Source organism: Silurus meridionalis, chromosome 4 (genome assembly GCF_014805685.1).
Source record: "Silurus meridionalis isolate SWU-2019-XX chromosome 4, ASM1480568v1, whole genome shotgun sequence".
In the NCBI taxonomy this organism is placed as follows: Eukaryota; Metazoa; Chordata; class Actinopteri; order Siluriformes; family Siluridae; genus Silurus; species Silurus meridionalis.
The window spans coordinates 4228823-4250909 of record NC_060887.1 but is presented as its reverse complement, the minus strand read 5'-3'; the positions used below and the strand labels follow the sequence as shown (position 1 = coordinate 4250909).

The following is a 22087-nucleotide window of genomic DNA, read 5'->3' as shown; positions in this document are numbered from 1 at the left end:
GAGGAAGCTGTACAGCTGTTCAGCAATATGACTTCAGCACTAGAGAAAGAAAACCAGAGAAAGAAAAGAGGAGATCAAGCTGGACATGTCCTACATATAATAAAGTACAAAAATATCAATGATTATTGTAACTGAATATTTTTATTACTTCAAAATGAATAAATATCTTAAATAAAGTGTGTTTTGTTTATATTATAAATTATTATTGTACATCATTTAAATTTAACTAAAATTAAATTTCACATGATAAAATGTTGGAAAAATGACACAAAAGTAAATGATAATAAAATAAAGGTTCTGTTTAAACCCAATTTTACATGAACAGAAGTTAAAGTAATAAAATAAACAGTTATTGAACAGTATTCACAGCATCAGTTTAAATATTAAATCACAATAACACAGAGATTAAATCAGTTTACAATACATGAGTTCTTCATGGGTTCATCTGATCACACAATACTATAAAGTTTAGTTCCAATGCAGCCTCATAACATCATAGTTCAAGTATAACTTTTGACAACTGCAGTTAGTAGAAAAACATCAGAAAGAACTATTTAATAGATTCATTTTAATAATTCAGTCCATTCAGTTTGGTCAATTCAGTTAGAAAAGATTCGGTTCGATGATTTCGACTCTTTAGATTCAGTTCAAGTGACTCGGTTCAAGAGTTCAGTTCGGTCACTTCTATTCAAAACAATGAGGTCGACCGAGTCTGAATCCATAGATAGTTCAAGAAATTTCCTTTCAGCAGTCTCTCAAAAAGAAACCAGCAGGTGGTCAGAATGTTCCTACTCTGTTCCTGGGTTAGTTTCAGGGGTTCACCTCAGTCAGCTTCATCCGGTTTGTGTAATCTTCCTCTGTAATCTGTACTTGTGCAGTGTGTGTGTGTGTGTGTGTGTGTGTGTGTGTGTGTGTGTGTGTGAGAGAGAGAGAGATAGAGAGAAATAGAGAGAGAAATAAAGTGGTGACATGATGATGTCACAGGCAGAGGGCGGGGCATCTAGGTGTGATGTCACAGTGTGACACGTCTATATAATTCAAAGCGTGCTTTTGTTTCTCATTTGTGAATTTACCAATTGTAAGTAAAGAGACACTAAAATTGACAACCACCAAACAAACAAACAGCAGCAAGAAGCAGCAGCGATTAGCAGCAACTAAAAACATTACAATTCTCTTCTATTGAACATTTCTTCATACAGGTACCTGGTAAGTCGTCTAAATAATTATGGCAGAATATTGTAGATTATTTAGTAGAAGACTCGAAAAGTACAAAGTCATTATTTAGTGACATTTGCATGGGTAACTAGCCGGCTAGCTAAGATTAGCTTTTATAGTTTAACTTTTTATATTAATCCAACAAATGTACCTAATAATTAGTATAGAATCTATTAGATACAATGAAGTAGCTTAATTTAACCTATTTATCCCATATTTTAATCAAACTCATGTAACCTGTTTACTCCAAGTATAATGAACATAATATACTAATAAATAGAGTAGAATAGGGTCAGACTGGGACTACAATTTTAATAATCCTTGCAGCCGTGGCATGTTTTATCTGTTGTGGAATTCCTTGTCATTGTTTAGACAATACGTACAGCTCCCAGTGTATAAAATTACAGGTGAAGAGTCTTCTACAGAAAACATCTCCACAGATATGGATCAAAACATCTATGTGGATTTGGATGGAGGGATTATGGCCCTAGTCAATGAGAAAAAAATGACTGTAACAAACGTTTTCTTATAACTAAAAGCACTAAACTCTTTCTACGCTTTAATTCTGATTCTTTGATTATATCGTATATAAATCATGTTGTTGTTGTGTGTATTTTATGCTGTGTGCAGGAACATGGCAGCTGATGAACAAAGGTTTCTTCTGCAAGGTATGCGTCTGCATCAAGGCACGTGTTTGTACATCGAAGCATGTGCTGAGGGGTATCGCTTCAACTTTGTCACCTCTAGACCTACCTGCGATGCTTGTTATTTCCTTGTTCTTCAAAAGCATTGCCTGTGGTGCCTGGAGCAGTCCACCTGTCCTTTAGGTAAACGGTGCTATAATTTCTTCCGTAAATGGTACAGGTTTCCTCCAGAAAAGGACGAATTCGTTTGGGAAACTGATGAGGACCCGTTCAGACCGGTGATGGACATTCTGCACCACGCTGACATGTTCTCCCAGATGGAATGTGGATAGATTCCATCCAGAACTTTGTCTATGATCTTCTGCAGGACTTAAGCTGATCACCCGTATCGTTCATGTGCGTAGGGCTATTACCCTTGCCCAATCGTTTGGAGTTCCTGCCAGCTCGCTGGGTGCGCCAAGCACTCACAGTTTTCTGTTCACGGAATTCGTCATGCAAAGCACCTTTCTAACGTACTACACCATCATCTTCTGTGGCTATGTTCTATGGACAACTGAACCAGCGAAACATCGTGATTGGAATTCTCGTCCTATCCTTTGTCACAAATTTCACACAATCAGGAAAGACTCAATGGTATTCTCATCAAAATGTCACGGTGGTGTTTTGAGGTTTCATCATGAGGTGTGGTCTGCACTGCAGTCTCACAGTTCTATATCTGCTCTTTTGCGGACTGGATCAGACGACTATCACCCATTCCAGTAAAAAAAAGGCAAGTGAGTCTGGACATCAAGGACAGGAACTGAAAGCTAAACCTCTCCATGTCCAATAATAATTAATAAAATCAATAAAAATCTAAAATATGAAATCACTTGTTTATTGAAGTGTTCGACATCATTTAAATCCTGATTCTAAATCAGTGTTTCTCAACTGGAAGATGCTTTTAAGATAAATAATTATACTCCACATGATAAACTTTTGGAAAAAAATGTGACAAAAGTGAAATTGCACAATTATTAAAAGATGAAGTTAAACCATGATTTTTCAAACGCCGTATGACCTCCTCATGGATTCTTGCATCTTGCTTATATCCCTCTTGTGGGGCAGGGGGCTGTGGCTCGGGGTCATAATGCTGAGGGGGAGGGAGGTCAGGAGGAGAGGGAAACTGGTCCTCAGTCCACATTGTGCAAAACACCACACACCCTGATAATCTTACACTGAGCATCTGAGGGTGAAGCCTCTGTCACCTGTCATATTATAGACTACATCAGGACAATGTTAACAATTTCTACATGTTGTTAAAGTCAACAAGAAGCCAGTCATCATGTCCTGCAGCTGCCTGTAGTCTGTTCCCTACACTGCTATGTGTCAGGATAAAGGAATCATGTGCTGAAGCAGGTCAGTGTGCAACAATGTTTGTGAGGGTCGTGTTAGAGTCACATATGACTTGCACTTTAACAGAAAGCTGTTTATCAGTGTTGGGCAGTAAAACCGATAACGCGTTACTTTTACAGTAACTAATACTGTAACCGTTACCGTTACCGTATGATGCGTTACCTGTTACTTTTTTAAATGAATTAATTTCGGCTGAAGTGTAGACTACAGCCTAACTTGCTTACAGCAGCGTCGCATTGTAGAATTGGTGGATAAACCACTGTAAACAGGAAGAAGACGCACTGTGGGCGTGTCTCCGTTTATTCAGGTCTGTGCGGCAGTAATGGGGAGTCGAGGCGAGAGCAAGACGAGTTTCTCAAAGTGGAAATATGCTCATTTATTTCACTTTAGTTGAGTATAAAGACAAAAACTTTTAAGTCAAATGTAAGCTGTGTCTTTCTGGTTTGAAGCTCGTATCTACTGCGATAAACAGCAACTCCAATCTGCCGAAGCTCCTCCAGAAACTCCATGCCTGAGGAGCTAGAAGCAGGAAGCTAACCCGGTGTTCTGTTCTACATTGTTAATAGTTTTCATACTTCAGCTGTGAAAGGAACATTTTTAAGAGCTCAACACAACAGCTTTTATGATGCAGAAGCCACTTTAGTGTTTGATTGTGAATATATTATTCAGCTTGTTTTGTTATTTATTTCAGAAATGCTTGTGATATATTCAGTTTGTGCTGCTCTGACTTTAATAAAATAGTGTTTAAAAATGACTTTGTGTTTAAGTCAGTTTTGTGTTTGTATAAACCATAACACATAAAAGGGCATTAATGGGAACATTAAAGAAGGTTCTTTAAAAAAGTAACTAAAAAGTTACTTTTAACAGTAACACATTACTTTTTGGTGTAAATAATCAACTAAGTAACTTAGTTAATTTTGAATGAAGTAACGAGTAACTGTAACTAGTCACTATTTTTTTGTAAACAAGCAAAACACTGCTGTTTATTAACATATACAAATTCCTTTACAGTCTTTACAGAAATATGAGTGCAGTCAATTGTGTTGATTACATTTGTAAAACTGAACATTGCTGCAAAGTGCATTTTAATTTCAGCCTGTTCTTGCACAGTGAAGAGAAACCTGATGTATCGACTACCCACCTTAATAATAACATCCAAAATGACAGGCATTATGACACTCAGGGGCAGATACCAGACCTATAGCATGAGATTTAATAGAATTAATAATATCTAATGAAGATCTTTGTGAAAAGTTGATTATATATAATATTTATATAAAGTATTTCCCTGTCTGCCATTTCCCACTAGAAACAACCTGTTGTCATTAACCCCAGAGTGGTGAGGACCTGTATTTGGACGGGATGGCATGGTTCTGGTGTGTTTCCTCTGTAGTACTGGACCCAATTCAGCACATAGATCCAGGAGCACAGCTGTAGGAATCTAAATCAGCTTATTATCCAGTCATCATCATGGGCCAGAAAATCTTCATGGTCTCTGGAGACTCTTTTTCTCCTTAATCTTCCATTGGTGTAATCCTCCAGCAGTGCCATCATGCAGCATTACACACGGGGGTCACCACAGCATTTATGATTTATTCCAGCTCATTATGGAAAGATAAAATAAACTGATATTTGGTCCTGTGCCATGAACATAAAAGCAATAATAGCTACAGAAAAGCTCCTGCTTCCTCTGTAGCGGTATTTAAATCCCATTTAAAATGCTTTCAGTGATTCTACATTCTGTTTATATGAAGTGTTTCAACAGTTTGCATGTTAATTGGCTGTATGATGCATTTAAGAGCATTTTAGGTGAATTTATGAACCACATCTGTCTGAAAAGTCCAGTGTCCAAATACTTTTGACCACACAGTGTGTAGCAGCTGAAAAGCAGCAGCTTCGGATCAGTCGCGTTTCCACTGGAATTCAATCTGAAATATAACTTTTAATTTTTATTACATGAAATATTTCATATTATATATTTGATATTGAGTCATGAACCTCTGCATTTTTCTTCCAGTGTCCTGATTCTTTACACCTCTGATCATGAAATCAGAGTCCAGACGGAGATCTTTAGGAGAACCTCCACACACTCCTGCTGCTGCTGCTGCTGGATCAAAGGTACAATTTATTCATGTCTCAACTTTCAGTGTGGTTTGCAGGGCAAAGATACATCATAATGTATTTTAAAATTAAATAATAAAAAAATATCTTAACTTTAAGTGTATCACAATAAACTACTGTTTTTTTATTTATTAACTCAAATTCACAGTGGGCCAAAATTAAAACTGGGACAAAATCGGGCCAAACTCAGTATTTATTGAAAAGTTTACTGTAATTGTGCATGTTTTCACTGCGGTTAAGCAGCTGCATCTTGAAAATACACGGTTAAGCAGCCGCACTTTGTTTAATGTTGCGCGTCTAATCTTGCAATTACGGTATGGGTGGTGGGAGGGGTCAAATTACATGTAAAGACGCTTCAGAAAGGCGTTTCCGTTATAATAAAACAAAAAACTAATCTCAGTGCATTTTTATCATGTTCCACATTCAAACACTCATAATACTTCCTAGATAGTTTTTTTTCAACTGATTCCTGTTCACAGTGATCTGGAATTTATTTACTTTGTATTTATTTTCAATTAATTTGACTTCACATTTTCAAGAAATTAAAGGCAATATTACTCAAAACATGTGTATTCTTTTACTTATTTCCATATTATTCACAAAAATCTAAATAATTTGCATAATTATATTCTTTTTAGAACAGTTACACTGTTTTAGAAAAAATAAATTCTTCTTTTGTCCGAACATATAAAAATTGGAATATGGATTTCACTCCATTACTATGTTTTTTTTTATTTTAAAACACAAATAAAACTTGAGCGAATAATGAAAGGTTGCAGTTTTGCAGAGACAAGTTCAATTTACAATCAAATGTTGTGGAAACAAAATAAATAAATAAATACATACATTGCGTATTATCCTTTAATGTACATCATCAGTGGCATTTGAAACATTGCCAGAACTGTTCATTACCAGTGACACTTCTGGGTATATCTACACATGTAGGATGATACCACTCTTGGCATTTAGAGCACTGGACCATGAGTTCATTGTAATGAGCTGTTCTGCAAACACAGTAAACAGGTATCGCAGTTTTGGTCACGTTTGCCTCGGCTTCACTCTCTCGACTCTTCATGCCAAATGCGATACTGTTTTTCGTTAACGAAGCATACAGTTGTGTCCTTAGCTTGCTTTCATTAAATATGCATACCTCTTGTAAGGCGGGGAACCACCCACTGGTCCAACGGCGGTTTCCAGAGGCGTGGCGAAGGATTCTCGCGCGTTCTAATCTTTCCTTTCACATTAGATAATAAGATTTGGATTAATGTATTGCTTCATTTTTGTTATTGACCTTTTATCTGACTCCATTTAGATAAAACAATAAATATTTGCATAGGTTGTTATTTTACTAATAGTATAATTTTGATGGATGTTTGTCTAGTTATTCCGATTAAGCTCTGGCATTACACTCGTTCATTCGGTTCACACAGTCGCACAAGATCCTAGTATGGGCCCTATAATTAACATACTGGTCAACGGTCATAAGCGAATCAGTATTGGTCGCTGCCAGAGGTTGGACTATATGCTTGCGGCCGCTCTCTGCGTGCTCAACTTTAAACATACTTTATTTAGTCCCTTAGAGGTGACACTTAATTATTACAATAATTATTTCTAACCACAGATAATGAATAGAATAATATTGAAATAATCAGAGGTTGAGGCTGACCCTATTTAGAGTGATTAGAAATGTCACTCTAAACGGAAATACATATTGTTAGCCTCCACGCTTCTAAGTACACTTAAACTAACACCAAGTGCTATTCGTATCTCTAAAATCCTCAGTTGATGTATTATTCACTATCTAACTGGGATTTAGCCCGATCCTAGCCTGATTTTCAGTCCTTACGGTAACTGCTGATGCAACGTTATTACTTGCAGTGTCAACATTTACCGAGCAACACAGAATAAAATCAAACATAACAATTTATTAACCAGGTAAGAAAATCACAATTCAAAGCCAATTTATAGTTCAATTAAAATATAACATAAATACAAACCAATAGTATTTACATTGAAACAGGAAATATAAAACCTTTCATACCTGGTAAAGTGACACACAGTAATTGTGCGGGAGATCTGTTTACAGATTCCCTGAATTGTTGGTCAGTTCTCCTTAAATACCCAGATAGAGTAAGCATTATGTAAACATTATTTAGCCATGGAAGTTTGCATTGATTGGTTCTTACAGACCTGTGGGAGGCACCTCGCCTGTATACATCTGTAGTGGGGCACGCCCCTTGTACAGAGTTGTGTTTTCTTTAACTTTATTAAAACCTTTTTTTATTATTTGTTCTATTGCTGTGGGAATGGGACCTGTGTACCAGTCGCGATAAACCTTTGTAAAGAAATGAAACATGAACATTTTCTGTCGTTATTTACATGTGATATGACCTTTCTTACACATAATCATCTGGTGTGCTGTAGAATGTCCTGTGTTGAGGATGTAACATGAAAAGGAGGGGAAGAGGGGTCAGACACTTGTCTGCAGATCCACCATTTGTATGGAGATGTGGTGATCAAGACCAAGGGTAGCTCTCCGGGGAGCCTACTGTATTCCAGAAAACGTTCTGGTTCTCGTAAGGGGGGGTTGCGGGGTCTTTAGTCCCCTGCCGTGAGTCCTGGAGGAAAACGTGTTGTGTCGTTAAAAGAGTTCTTTTGATGTCTTTGTTGCTTCGGGCATCTACAGGGCCCACATCCTGGCCCACACCCCTCTCGGGCATCCATGCTGTGTTCTCGGGGGGGGCCGACCTTTTGGTCAGGATCAAGCAAAAGTCTTACAGTTTCCCCACTTGGCCCCGTGGGCGAATTTGAATAGGGTACCTGCGAGGTCAGACAAAGCAATTTTTTATTTATTCATTTATTTTTTAGAGTCTTTGGAACACGGGTATCTGCAGTGGGCTGAGGGCAAGGGCAGCGTGTGTGGATTCTTGTGTAGATCGTATGAGGTGTCTGAAGTAACAGCACTGGAACATGGTGAAGGTGACGATCAGGGCACTGCCAATGCCACATCCCCGGAACATCCAGTCCCACCAGGTGTAGGTGTACTGTGCTGACCGAGTGGATGAACTGGATAAAAGTTGTGCAGTCTTTCGTGCCAGGTTGGTTTCAACTTGTGCTTGGTTTAGGTGGTATTCAGTTTGCAGGATCAGTCTTTGTGTCAGGTCTATCACGTTAACCACAGCTTGGGTGCCTTGCTCATAGAAAGTGTCATCCCACCATGGTGAGGTCTCTGTGTCCAGTGGCAATCTTCCTAAAATGTTGACTTGGCCCATTGAAAAGTCCTCTGTCACTTCCAAACAGAACGAGTGATTAGCAGAGCAGGTCAGTCCTCCGTAGGTAAAGGAATTCATTTCAATGACAACGCACCACTGTGTGTGAGACACCTGGACAACATCAGAATAACCATGCAGTGACTGAACATTAATAAGTTTGGTGTTGTTGGGAGAGAAAGGTTGCAAAGTGTTACATGTACAGATAACATAATTGTGTGTTTCATGGCAACATGTGCGACTGGTAAACAAGGTCTCAGTACCCTTTTGTGTCATGTATCCAGTGAGGTGATCCCATTTAATTACCTGATCCTTCACTACCACGCCAATCGAGCGTATGGTAGTGGAATTTGGAAAAACCTGATCTGGGTGTATCAAAGGAAAACTGACGAAAATCCAATACATCCATTACATTCATTTCCTGTAAACATCATTATGGTGGATAGTAACTCAGAATATCTTACATTTTTCATTTTTCCTGATTCATACCACCTATGTAGATCTAAGATGTCTATGAGGTCATTCAAAACATGTCTAGGCGTTTTGTACAGGCGAAGATCTAGGATTTCTTGTCTAGCAGCAGTGAATAGATCTTGTGCATATGTCCTACAAGCTAAGTCACGTTCAATGGTACGGGTTTGATTGAATAATGTGTGGCTGATCGCAGAAGCGCCCGCGCTCGGATCGAACCGCTTATGATATTTTCATTGCTATTTGTGATATGTTGAAAACCAGTGGCCACCTGGTTCGCAAACCATGTTGAGAATTGTGATTGTTTGGTAATTTTGCAGTTGTTAGCAATGGAATTAACTGAGCCGAAGAGACCTGCTATGTTTCCGAGCAGGTCTCGCTTTTGAGCGCAGCAGGTGAGATTTGCACGGCAAGTCTGTTTTGTAGTCATAAATTAAATCATCGATTCGTGACTGTAGCCATGCATAGGTCTTATCATTGTAATCACAGTGATTGTTATAAGCAGATAGGATGTTGGAAATATTGTATGATACATGTGTCATCACTAGATTCACATCATGAAATAATGTCTTGTTAATATTCCCTTTAATCAGTCCACCAGGAGGAATAGGATATAGTTTTGGACATTCCTTTGGTTTGCTATATCCACAAGTGGTTAAATTAAAACAATGTTTCATTATCCATGAGCAATTCTGTGGCCTGGTGTAATTATCTGGGTCATTGACACATTTTCCTACGCAATACATGCCTTCTCTCCGGCTAGTCCAGACAAAGGCTTCAGGTTGATTGTTATGAGGTACATATGAAGTTATGTCAAATTTATATTCGGTATAACTCATATGCGTAGTGTTGATTGTTTCAGTGTGTGTACACCTATATATTGCGGGTTCAAAATTTTTGGTTAAATAACAGATTTTAGGATCTAATCCATTGTTGATTTTTTCGTAGAGAGTGCGCATGCTCCCAATTTTTGCTCCTGGTTCTGCTTTAAGTTGATACCAGGCCGTTATGTTGTGAAAAGATGTGCGTGCCGGTGTGTCACCTGAAATGTTTACTATAGGGAGATGGTCGGAGCCTACTTTACAGCAAATTTTAGTTGCGCAATTTGGTTCCGGTACTACTCCGGGAGGCCACGTGACTAGTTCTCTGGTTGGATGACCTCTTAGTGTATTTCCATACCCATCTCCCACATTCCAGTGTGTGTGTGAGTGAAACCCTTTGACCCAGCTTGATGCAAGTGGGTCCAGAAACTTTCCTCTCGTCCGGTCTCCATGGAATTGCTGCAGTCAACCTAGGAGATGAAACAGAGAGAAACTTTAATAATTATTGATTAGCAGAACCTTTGAAGATTTTGCACTGGGACATGTGGTACCATTTCAACTTCCCCTTGACACTTATGGCCACACAGCTATTGCATAAAGCTTTTATCTCATGTGGTCCATGCCATCTGGGTGTGAATGGACCCTGTTTTATAAACACCCGAATCATGATCATGTCACCCTCGGTAAATTTGATCTCAGAAGTTGGGTTGTTGTGCATCATTCATTAGGTCAGACTGTTGGTGTTTTAAGGTGGTTTGTGTTTGTAACACTGCCAGTCTTTGTTGTAATTGTGTTAGTACAGTCTGTTGTTTTGCAAGCACAAGGGGTCCCAGATCTGCTGGGGTGATTTCTGGGTCTATGGGTAGTTTCATGACTCTGCCTGTCATGAGTTCAAACGGGCTGATGCCTGTGGCTTTGGATGGGGTTGCTCGCAAGACTGTCAGAACTGTTGGCAGTGCATCAGTCCACCTGTTTTGATGTTGCATTATTTGTTTGGAGATGCTTTCTTTTATCGAACGATTTGCCCGTTCCACCATACCTGAGCTTTGCGGCCTGTATGGAACGTTAAATCTTTGTTTGATATGTAGCATTTCACATATGTGTTTCATTATCTGACCTGTGAAGTGTGTTCCTTGGTCATAACTCGATCTGAGTTGGTGTTCCCCAGATTGGCAGGATTTGATTTGCCATTACTCGTGCCACGGTGCGTGCGCTGTTGTCGCGAGTTGGAATTGCGTCTACCCATTTAGAGAATTTATCAATTATGACGAGACAATAGCGATATCCCCCCTTGGCAGTGGGTAATGGATCAATAAAATCTAGCTGTAAGAATTCCCATGGTCCTTTGGGTGGTTCTGGGCGACACAAGTTTGTACGTCCAGTTCTACCCTGGTTGATGGTGGCACATATGAGACATGTGTCGCACCATCTCCCAATGTCTGATGCCATTTTTGGCCACCAGAAGTTTTTCTGTATCAGCTGTTGTGTTTTGGGAGCTGATACATGTGCATAATCATGGTATAATTTAATCACTGGTTTCTGGAGGGCCTCTGGAATGATGTATTTCCCATCTCTGAGTTTATATTTTGATTTTGTTTCCAGTTTATGGCCCGTGGCAAAATACCAGGATACGTTTTAATTATTGCTCTATGTGAGATTTAGTCCCTATTCTTTTAACAGAACAAGGGTGTTTTTTAGCTTTAACGCGGCTGTTTCCATTATTTCCTCCTCTACACTGCTTCTATAATGTCCCTGAGAATCCATGTTTTCTCTAAATTCTTATGCCCCACCGGATTTCAACGGTCTCCGGTCTAACAATGGGCATACCGGCCCGTTCTAATTTATGTGTCTATATTGGGTGTGCAAAACTTTCCCTCAACACTTCTAATAGGTAAAAAGGAACGGACTTACCATAGCAGCTGTAGGCAGGGAAGGAGAAGATCAAACCTCATATCTTCTGTGGGAATCCAAACTGAATAGTCGCGTCGGAAAGATGTCACTCGCCTGTGCAGGTAGAGAGATCACGTCGAGGTCACCAACTTTGTAAGGCGGGGAACCACCCACTGGTCCAACGACGGTTTCCAGAGGCGTGGCAAAGGATTCTCGCGCGTTCTAATCTTTCCTTTCACATTAGATAATAAGATTTGGATTAATGTATTGCTTCATTTTTGTTATTGACCTTTTATCTGACTCCATTTAGATAAAACAATAAATATTTGCATAGGTTGTTATTTTACTAATAGTATAATTTTGAGGGATGTTTGTCTTATTTTTCCCGATTAAGCTCTGGCATTACACTCGTTCATTCGGTTCACACAGTCGCACAAGATCCTAGTATGGGCCCTATAATTAACATACTGGTCAACGGTCATAAGCGAATCAGTATTGGTCGCTGCCAGAGGTTGGACTATATGCTTGCGGCCGCTCTCTGCGTGCTCAACTTTAAACATACTTTATTTAGTCCCCTTAGAGGTGACACTTAATTATTACAATAATTATTTCTAACCACAGATAATGAATAGAATAATATTGAAATAATCAGAGGTTGAGGCTGACCCTATTTAGAGTGATTAGAAATGTCACTCTAAACGGAAATACATATTGTTAGCCTCCACGCTTCTAAGTACACTTAAACTAACGCCAGTGCTAGTCGTATCTCTCAAATCCTCAGCTGATGTATTATTCACTATCTAACTGGGATTTAGCCCGATCCTAGCCTGATTTTCAGTCCTTACGGTAACTGCGGATGCAACGTTATTACTTGCAGTGTCAACATTTACCGAGCAACACAGAATAAAATCAAACATAACAATTTATTAACCAGGTAAGAAAATCACAATTCAAAGCCAATTTATAGTTCAATTAAAATATAACATAAATACAAACCAATAGTATTTACATTGAAACAGGAAATATAAAACCTTTCATACCTGGTAAAGTGACACACAGTAATTGTGCGGGAGATCTGTTTACAGATTCCTGAATTGTTGGTCAGTTCTCCTTAAATACCCAGATAGAGTAAGCATTATGTAAACATTATTTAGCCATGGAAGTTTGCATTGATTGGTTCTTACAGACCTGTGGGAGGCACCTCGCCTGTATACATCTGTAGTGGGGCACGCCCCTTGTATAGAGTTGTGTTTTCTTTAACTTTATTAAAACCTTTTTTATTTTTGTTCTATTGCTGTGGAATGGGACCTGTGTACCAGTCGCGATAAACCTTTGTAAAGAAATGAAACATGAACATTTTCTGTCGTTATTTACAATGTCCTGTGTTTAGGATGTAACATGAAAAGGAGGGGAAGAGGGGTCAGACACTTGTCTGCAGATCCACCATTTGTATGGAGAGGTGGTGATCAAGACCAAGGGTAGCTCTCCGGGGAGCCTACTGTATTCCAGAAAACGTTCTGGTTCTCGAAAGGGGGGGTTGCGGGGTCTTTAGTTCCCTGCCGTGAGTCCTGGAGGAAAACGTGTTGTGTCGTTAAAAGAGTTCTTTTGATGTCTTTGTTGCTTCGGGCATCTACAGGGCCCACATCCTGGCCCACACCCCTCTCGGGCATCCATGCTGTGTTCTCGGGGGGGGGGCGACCTTTTGGTCAGGATCAAGCAAAAGTCTTACACTCTGGTGGGTGACCCTTGCAAACAGCATATGCAAATGCTTTTGTGAACAACCCACAATTGCTGTTATTTGATTGTTGCTGCACAGCTGGTTGCAAAACATCAAACTTGCCTGACTGCGGCCTCTCCAGCCAGGACAGTGCTTGTAGTGTTCCTGGGTCCAGAGGGGTGCATTTGCTGTCATACACAGAGAGCTGATTTTCATTACAAAACAAATTGCTGATTGTGATCCAGTGGCATTGCCGAATGTTCAATATTTGCACAAACTTATTTTGTGGAGTTTCCACAATTCCACCATTTGGAACAGATTGAAACCCATCAATGTGCACATTGTCCTTTGCCATGAGGTAGCTGGCCAGGTCGATGATATCACAGGTTAACCAGTAATCAGGGTGAAGTATTTGTTGAAGCATTTGTATTTTTGGTGGCCTGCATAGTCTTCGAGGAGCAATTGTTCCTGATGGACCTGATTTATTCCAGATTGGCCCTCGATTTTTGATTGTCTTCTCCTGATAGTCTTCACTGGTTCTTTCTGTAGATACAGAAGATACAATTTATTTCTTAGATATTTTTTGTGCCAGTTCAGATTTAAATTTGATGCAATGTAAAGACAAAAAGTCAGTCTTGTTTGTGATTTTAGTCTATTAAGTATCTTTATAATGAGCATGAGATAAAATGCAGTCATAATCATGCAATGATAAACCATTCTTTTAATTAATCAGCTGATTTTCCTTTGTCTTCAGTCTGCTCAGGTGTTTTTGGCTACACTTACATTTGTTGTACTTCAGCACTATCATCTTTCCTCTCTGCCTGTGTTTTTTAATAGTGAAATTGAACATAGCAAATATGCTCGTCTCCTGCCATATTAACACTGGACATACAAATATTCAATTTCCAATGAATATATTTCTCTTTCTAAATAAGCTGTGAAAGTTGATTGAAGAGATTGGAAGCCATGACTCTGCTATAATAATAACCAGACATCAGTTTACACATTCAGTAACACTTTAAAGTGATTACAGATTACAGTGATTGTTCCTAATATTTGTACCTCACCAGTTAGATTTTTAACTATATATATATATATATATATATATATATATATATATATATATATATATATATATATATATATATATATATATATAAAATGTATGTGTGTATATTTAAACCTGGATCACTTCTTCTGGCTTTTTCTTTTTCTCTGGCACTTTTGGGGGTGCCTTTGAAGACTTCTCCTGACAAAAAACCACACACACACACACACACACACACACACACACACACACACACACACACACACAAACATAAAAACCCATTTTATTTAAAATAAATAAGGATTTAGCTTAAAAGCATATGCTTCTGCTCTTTTTTTAACAAAAATTGTTTAGTTGTTATTATTATTATTATTATTATTATTATTATTATTATTATTATTATTATTATTATTATTATACACTCCGAATAATAATACCTTGTTTTTTACATCTTGGAATGGAAGAACCTTGACTAGTGGAGAAACATATAATCCTTTACGCCTCTGACGTCTCTTTTTCCACTGCTCCATTTCCACTCGAATGGACTAGAAGAGACACATACATCACACATTTTTTTTTTTTTTTTTTTTATCTAATACATTTTTTTATGAAGTGTATCTTACAGCATCTTGGTTTATAGGACTGTGGTGAGACCTGAGATGTTGTATGGATTAGAGACAGTGGCATTGAGTAAAAGACAGGAGGTGGAGCTGGAGGTAGCAGAGCTGAAGATGCTGAGGTTTTCGTTGAGAGTGACGACGATGGAAAGGATTCTAAATGAGTTTAATAGAGGGACAGTGCATGTAGGATGTTTTAGACATGCGCAGAGGAGGGACATGAGTTATATTGGTAGGAGAATGCTGAGAATGGAGCCATCTGGAAGGAGGAAAATAGTAAGAAGAAGGAGGAGGTTTATGGATGTGGTGAGGGAAGACATGCAGGTAGTTGGTGTGAAAGAGGCAGATGTAGAGGACAGAGAGGTATGGAGAAGGATGATCCGCTGTGGCGACCCCTAATGGGAGAAGCTAATAGAAGAAGAAGAAGAAGATATTACAGCATCTTGGTTTATATTTAGGGAACATTGAATTGGCAATATTTTGTAAAAGGTGAAAGTACAAAAATATTTCATTACTCTCTTTCTTGTTCGTTCTGTGTCTTCATATTCACGGAGCAGTGCGTCATGCATGCTCTGATAAATCTGGACAAAGTCATCCAATCTTGTCAATCTCCTTCTCTGGAACCTAATTTTTTTTAGGTCCCATTGACTTTTTTCCATTATTCCTTGTGTCCGATTGTCTTGTGTAAAGTTCTGAATTATGGACAACAAATTGTAGTTATTTAAGGCATAACATTTATGTAAAAAAAAAAAAAAACATTTTTTAACAAGCTATTAAAATCAATCAGTTGAGTTTTTACCTGATTATTGGACTGACTGACTTTTTTATAAATCTGCCCGAAATGTTGGTAGGCTGAGCCTGTACCATGCCGTCCAATATCACCTAAAGAATTACATTGTTTGTTTGTTTATTTATTTATTTTTTGAATCAGTAGTAATGTTAGAAAACACTCCTATCAAAAAACCTACCTAGCAATAGACCAGACCACAGTGTTGTGTGTGGCAGGAAGTACCTGGTCAAGTTTTCAATGAATGTTGGGGCGTAATAGCTGTTTTCTTCCCCATTAAGGTCAAGAGGTGCTTTCACTATTACCTTCTGGAAGTGGCTTTCAAGGGGTGTGTTTCCCACATCATTCTAAAAGGAAATTTTTTGTATTATATACAATTTAAACATGAATGTTTACGTTGTGTAGCTGGAGAAGCAAGACACAGGAATTAGTTATATATAATATATATATAATGTATATTATTATTAATAGCACATATTAATTATTTATGCTAATGCACATACAGACAATTTAGCAGGCACTTAATTTAAATCAAATTGTGGTTCAAGTAATACTTAGAAACATCATGCAAATGTTAGGGAATGTTTTCGAAAAAAGTTTCTTTTATTTCCTTGACTGTAACGTTTGGACTTATGTACATGATGAAAACACATGGTTGAGATCTCCTTTATAAAAATCCACTGCAGGTCAAGACAGAGATTCAACATAGCACCTTGCTGCAAGACTGTGTATTGTCAGAAGTCTACATATATAGCAATAACTGTTAATAACATGTTAATTACCTTGTAGTCTTCAGCAACAATGTTTTGTTCCTCAACTTCCAGTTTTCCTATTTGTTGCATCAGTGTTTGCAAGTTGTTCTAGTGCTTAGCCACATTGTCTCCAGTGCATGGACTACAAAACAGGACTGTGGCACTGAGGAGCACCTCATCCATCTGCTTCAGATTTTCTGAACATGCAAGTAGCCCAAAGGTGTGCATAGCAAGTTTGTAATGTTTTGGCACTCTAAAATGACAGCAATAAAAACAAAGATTGGGTATGTTTCAAATGCTTTATACATTAATCTCAGTTTAAAAAAAACGACAAAAAAAAAAACCTACTGTTTTTTGCACAGACACTTTGCATTTTTCATTATGTGGCTTAAGCATCTATGAAGGATGGGAAGATCAAACTTTTCTGCCTAGTATTGTCCACTGATTATTTCAAAATACTTCTTCAGGAGATCCTCCAGACTTAGTTGGCAGAATGTAAAAGAAATAGAATTCAGAAGCACAAGGGAGCCATCACAAATGATCATAATTGGCCTTTTGACTGCCTTTTTCCCATACATTCTCATCATGTCTGTTTGGAAAGCCTGCAAGAAGTACATGACAGATGCTGTTGTGTGGTCACAAGTAAGATAGGTTGCAACTGGAAGAGGAGATGCCCCCTTGGAAGGATTACGCACAACTAATTCATACACATAGTATGGTCGACTTGTGGAGCTTCCTTTCTGAATAATACTTCCTGTTGCATCCAGATAGACAATGTCTTCTTTGCACCTTCTGTAAAACACTGACAGTGTTTTCTTAGACCATAGCATTATTGCTTTTGGGTGCATCATGACCCTCTGTAGGACTTCATTGTCTGATCCTTTCTTTTCATTGATTAATATTTGTAGACTTAAAAGTTCATTTGAATGAGGTCTTTTCAGTTGTCTTTGGGTGCATGCAATGGTTTTTAAAACCTCTTTTGTTGGTGCTTCATCCCTGCACCCAGACTGTACCACCATCTCTGGGATTTTTTGCATGGATTCCAAATATACATTTCTGGGCAGTTTGCTTTCCAGAGTTTGTGCAATAGATGAACGTGCATCTGCACGCACTGGTCTCCTTTTCAGTTCAGTGGTACTGTGGTAAACATCTCCTCCTGTGAATAGCACAGCTGCCTTCAGGGTGACCTTATCTGTCACTTCCACACTAACAATAATTGGGCAATTTTTAAATCGGCAGTAGTTCGAATAAAGGTGTGTTTTTTTTGTGACAGCAGGGTTTTCACACTGTGTCTTTTAAAACCAAAACTGCAGTATGGGTGAATTGACCGTATTCCCTTCGCAATCACATTTGTCCACTGTAACCCTTAAAAACATCTTCCTTTCTGATGCTTTCTTAGCTCTTGCCATTCTTTCTTGTCAATAAAAAAAAAACATGGCTCTTGTGGTAAACTACATGTAAAGAATGCGTCCTTTTCCTCACTGCTTTCTGTAGACATGTAAGCTAATTCAGCCAAGTCATGATACTGTAACACAAAAACAATTCCAATTGTGATTTCATATAAAATATATATATGCATTATTATATCATTTGGCAATAAATGTTATTAAATTGATAAAATACATTTTATCTTTTGATTTATTTACTTATTCATTTAGTTAGTTAGTTAGTTAGTTAGTTAGTAAATGGTGAACCTGTGTATAGAAGCTTCTGCTGTATGTGATAATTTCACATTTCTCAGAGTGCACATTTTTGGAGCAAAGGTTTTAAATGACTTGAGTCCTTTTTTTAATCATAATAATTTTTTTCCCTTTGCATATTTGTGTAATTGTCATCTTGTATTTCGAATCAGACTGCTAGTTGTTTTGATGTGATAGAATATCTGAAATATTAAAGATAGAGCTTACATTTAATATAATGCTAGTACAGCTTTCTATGAATATGCAGTCTGTATAGAAATGAATGACTTCTCAAACCTGAAATAATCACATTTTGTTGCTTTTATGCTGGAATTGAAAACAGACAGAGTTTTTGTTTTACCCGGCTGTATTCACTCAGTTCAACCTATTACATTGCAATGAAAGATACTGTATAAAACCAAAAACACTGTTATAAATAAATAAATAAAAATAAATAATTAAATTACTGAGGTCTGACTGAAAAAAGTGAAATAGCATTGCCAACTTGTGTTTTGTTGTTTTTTTTCCTTTTTATTTAAATTACAAACGTACTAAATTTTTGCCCATTTTCTTTGCAGAACTGCCCAAGTTCAGTTAAATTTTATGGTAACCGTTTGTTGACTGCAGTCTTCAAATCATTGTACAGATTTTCAAATATTGTTGAGGCCAAATAATAACAATTTAATCGTATCTGATCATAACACCTTTTTCCATGTGTCCTCAGAATCTTTACGGTGCATTTAACAAAACATTTACGACTGTCTGATTTAGAATACAAAACATTTTGTACGAAGGGGTGTTCCTTTTTCCAGCTCAGTGTTTCTTCTTTTTCTTTTTTTCTTTTGCAGTCATGTTGGTCTTCTATCTTTCATTTGGATGTTATAAGTTGCATTGAGTACAGCTTACTAAAATTTACAGCAGAGTACAGTACAGCTTACTAAAAGAAAAACTGTGTCTGTCTTTATTTCAGACTGCAAAGCAACACAATGTGATTCTTTTAAAGTGAAATTATTATTTTTATACCCAATTTTGTACTGAAGCAAAAACCAATAAATATATATTTCATTTGACTACCTTTTCTTCTGAAGATTCAGGCTTTTTTTCAGAACAAGGACTGTTAACCTTTAAAACTGTTGTCAAATTCTCCCAAGAGCCCTGAAAGTAGACATTATCAACAACACAAAGTAAACCCTTAATAATAACTAAACATGGAACATGCTAATTTTATCTTTTACTTCATAATATAGACAATTACCCACTGATCAGGAAATGCTGATTTGCATTCAAGGTGTTGAATAAGTTTATCTTTTCAAAATAAGTGGATAAGTGGAGGCCAATTACTGTCTCCCACATTTCTCCTATCCTAAATCATTCCAAATGTGTAAATAATACACATAACAGTGCAACACCATGCAATGCTAAACAGTTTCTATGTTATTTAATTTATTAATACTTAAAAAGTATACTCTATTGCATATTGAACAGCAGTAGTGCCGTTATAGTCATTAAAATATTTTTCAATAAGAAGACTGGACCTAATTTGTGTGTGTCGTATAATACAATGCACACTATTATTGTATAATATGCATCCTCTATCAATATCACTCTGGATAATTGTAGTGCATACTCTAACAATCATTTGAATTTTTCACCTTGCACACAATGTGGCACAGTTACCATAACAACAACTTCTGACAGACAAATTACCAAGGAGGAACCGTTTTCTCCAGAAGCTCTTTCATAGAACAATAGAAAAACAGGATTTAGTTAAAAATATATATAAATATATATAAAAACAATATATATATTTATACAGAATATATAAAAAACAATATATATATACAGAAGAACTCGTGGAAGTGTCGGAAAAATCAAGGCTTACAGCTGCTACAGGTGTTGTATTGTATTGTATACTGGTGAATCTCTGCTGTTAGTTAGTGCACATATGCCTTTTGTTGTTAAATGTTATGCGATGAACGGAGGCGAAAGTCTTGGCTACCCACGGAACGGTGATGAGCAAAAGCATAGAATGAACACTTTCTTTGGGAAGAAAAGCGCAGACGTTGAGAGAGTGCCGGTGGGAAGACACGTACCGGGATACGCATGCGCGATAACAACGACCGCCGTGAACAAAGATATAACAACAATAACGGACAGTGGCAGGTGGATTCCTGACAGATAAACATGTACTGTATGTATTTTTATAGCATGCCTTCATCAAACAAATCGCGGCAACGCTGTTGTGTAAAAAACCCCTTTAAAAACACGTGCATGCACATTCTCATTTATTAACGCATCATGTACATAAAGAAATTTCAAGCACGTTAATATATTACCGCCATATTGATTTTTGTTTATCTCGATCATCGGTTACCTCGATGCTTTTTGGCGACGCCCTAGGACATCGACATAACCTGGTTCCACTGTATTACCAGTAACCATGCAAATAGTTAGATAAATCTCATTTTAATATATATATATATATATATATATATATATATATATATATATATATATATATATATATATATATATAGGTTGTAATAGCGTATTTTTTTTAATTAAATAGCAAATTACCTTGACAAAAATCAGTGCCTAAGATTACTCATCCTTTATCCTGAATGTTATCAAACTTTCCATGCAAAGAAATGCTAATCGGTGCTTTAATGGCTCCACATCGTCACAAAAAGATTTACAGCATGTGAAAGCTTATCACTGTCTTGGAATAGTAACTAACTGCCCAATGAAAGCGAACTTTTGTCAACTGTGGTTGACTCAATGGTTCCATAAAATACATACGAAGTAAAAGTAACTTAAAAACACAATACATAAACAAAAACAGGCTAGAAAAGTACAGAAAAGACTGCACTCCACTTATAGACAAAACAGAGCAGAATTTTACTGTGTATATATATATATATATATATATATATATATATATATATATATATATATATATATACACATAAAATCAAAATAAGAAATGGCTTTATTGCCAAGCACGATTGCAATTACAATGAATTTGTGTTGGTGACAGAAGCTTCCAGTTGCTAAAAAAAATGAATAAAAAATAGTTAATGCACATTTTTGTAAAGATAAGTATATAAATAAATTGTATTACTGCTCAGAAAAGTACAGATAAAAGTGATATTGGACATTATTTATTTTATTGAACAATGGGGAACGCATTTAATGGTTCATGAGATCAACAGAGGTAAATATAATATGTACATTTCAAACAAGTGGTAAAAAGCTAGTAAAATTAAAGAAAAGAGAACAAAAAGAAGTCTGGAAAGTTATATTTGATGACATCTAGAAGAAAATATTGACCTGGTTAAACTTATTAATGGCTTGCAGCCTGTTAAATACCCAAATTCAGAACTTATCTTGTTTGTTAAAAAATACATATTATTTCATAAATAGTAATATAATAATGTTACTATAATAATATTATTATAGTAATATTATTATTATAATAAAAATAAATAATAATACTTATTATTGTTGTAGGTCCTAATAATAATAACAATAATAATAATGATAATAACAACCTATAATATTATTATTGTTTCGGTGTGAGTAGTATAAACATATTTTTGGGCATTTTTTTCTATTTATTTATATATTTTTTCCAGAAAGTTTGTAATTAATTACAGTCCTCATG

General features: G+C 36.9%; 2 protein-coding genes, 1 long non-coding RNA gene and 1 pseudogene across 3 annotated transcripts in view; 1 reads left to right on the top strand and 3 right to left on the bottom strand.

The window, feature by feature from the left end:
* LOC124384578 (zinc finger protein 850-like) overlaps window positions 1-22087 on the top strand; it is a 1373244-nt gene that overhangs the window by 150128 nt on the left and 1201029 nt on the right. The window lies entirely within an intron of this gene.
* Window positions 1-22087, bottom strand: part of LOC124384657 (leucine-rich repeat flightless-interacting protein 1-like) — a 794289-nt gene that overhangs the window by 259336 nt on the left and 512866 nt on the right. The gene's annotated exons all lie outside the window — the stretch shown is intronic.
* Window positions 1-22087, bottom strand: part of LOC124384686 — a 201839-nt gene that overhangs the window by 125658 nt on the left and 54094 nt on the right. The gene's annotated exons all lie outside the window — the stretch shown is intronic.
* Window positions 8068-10259, bottom strand: LOC124384579 (annotated as a pseudogene).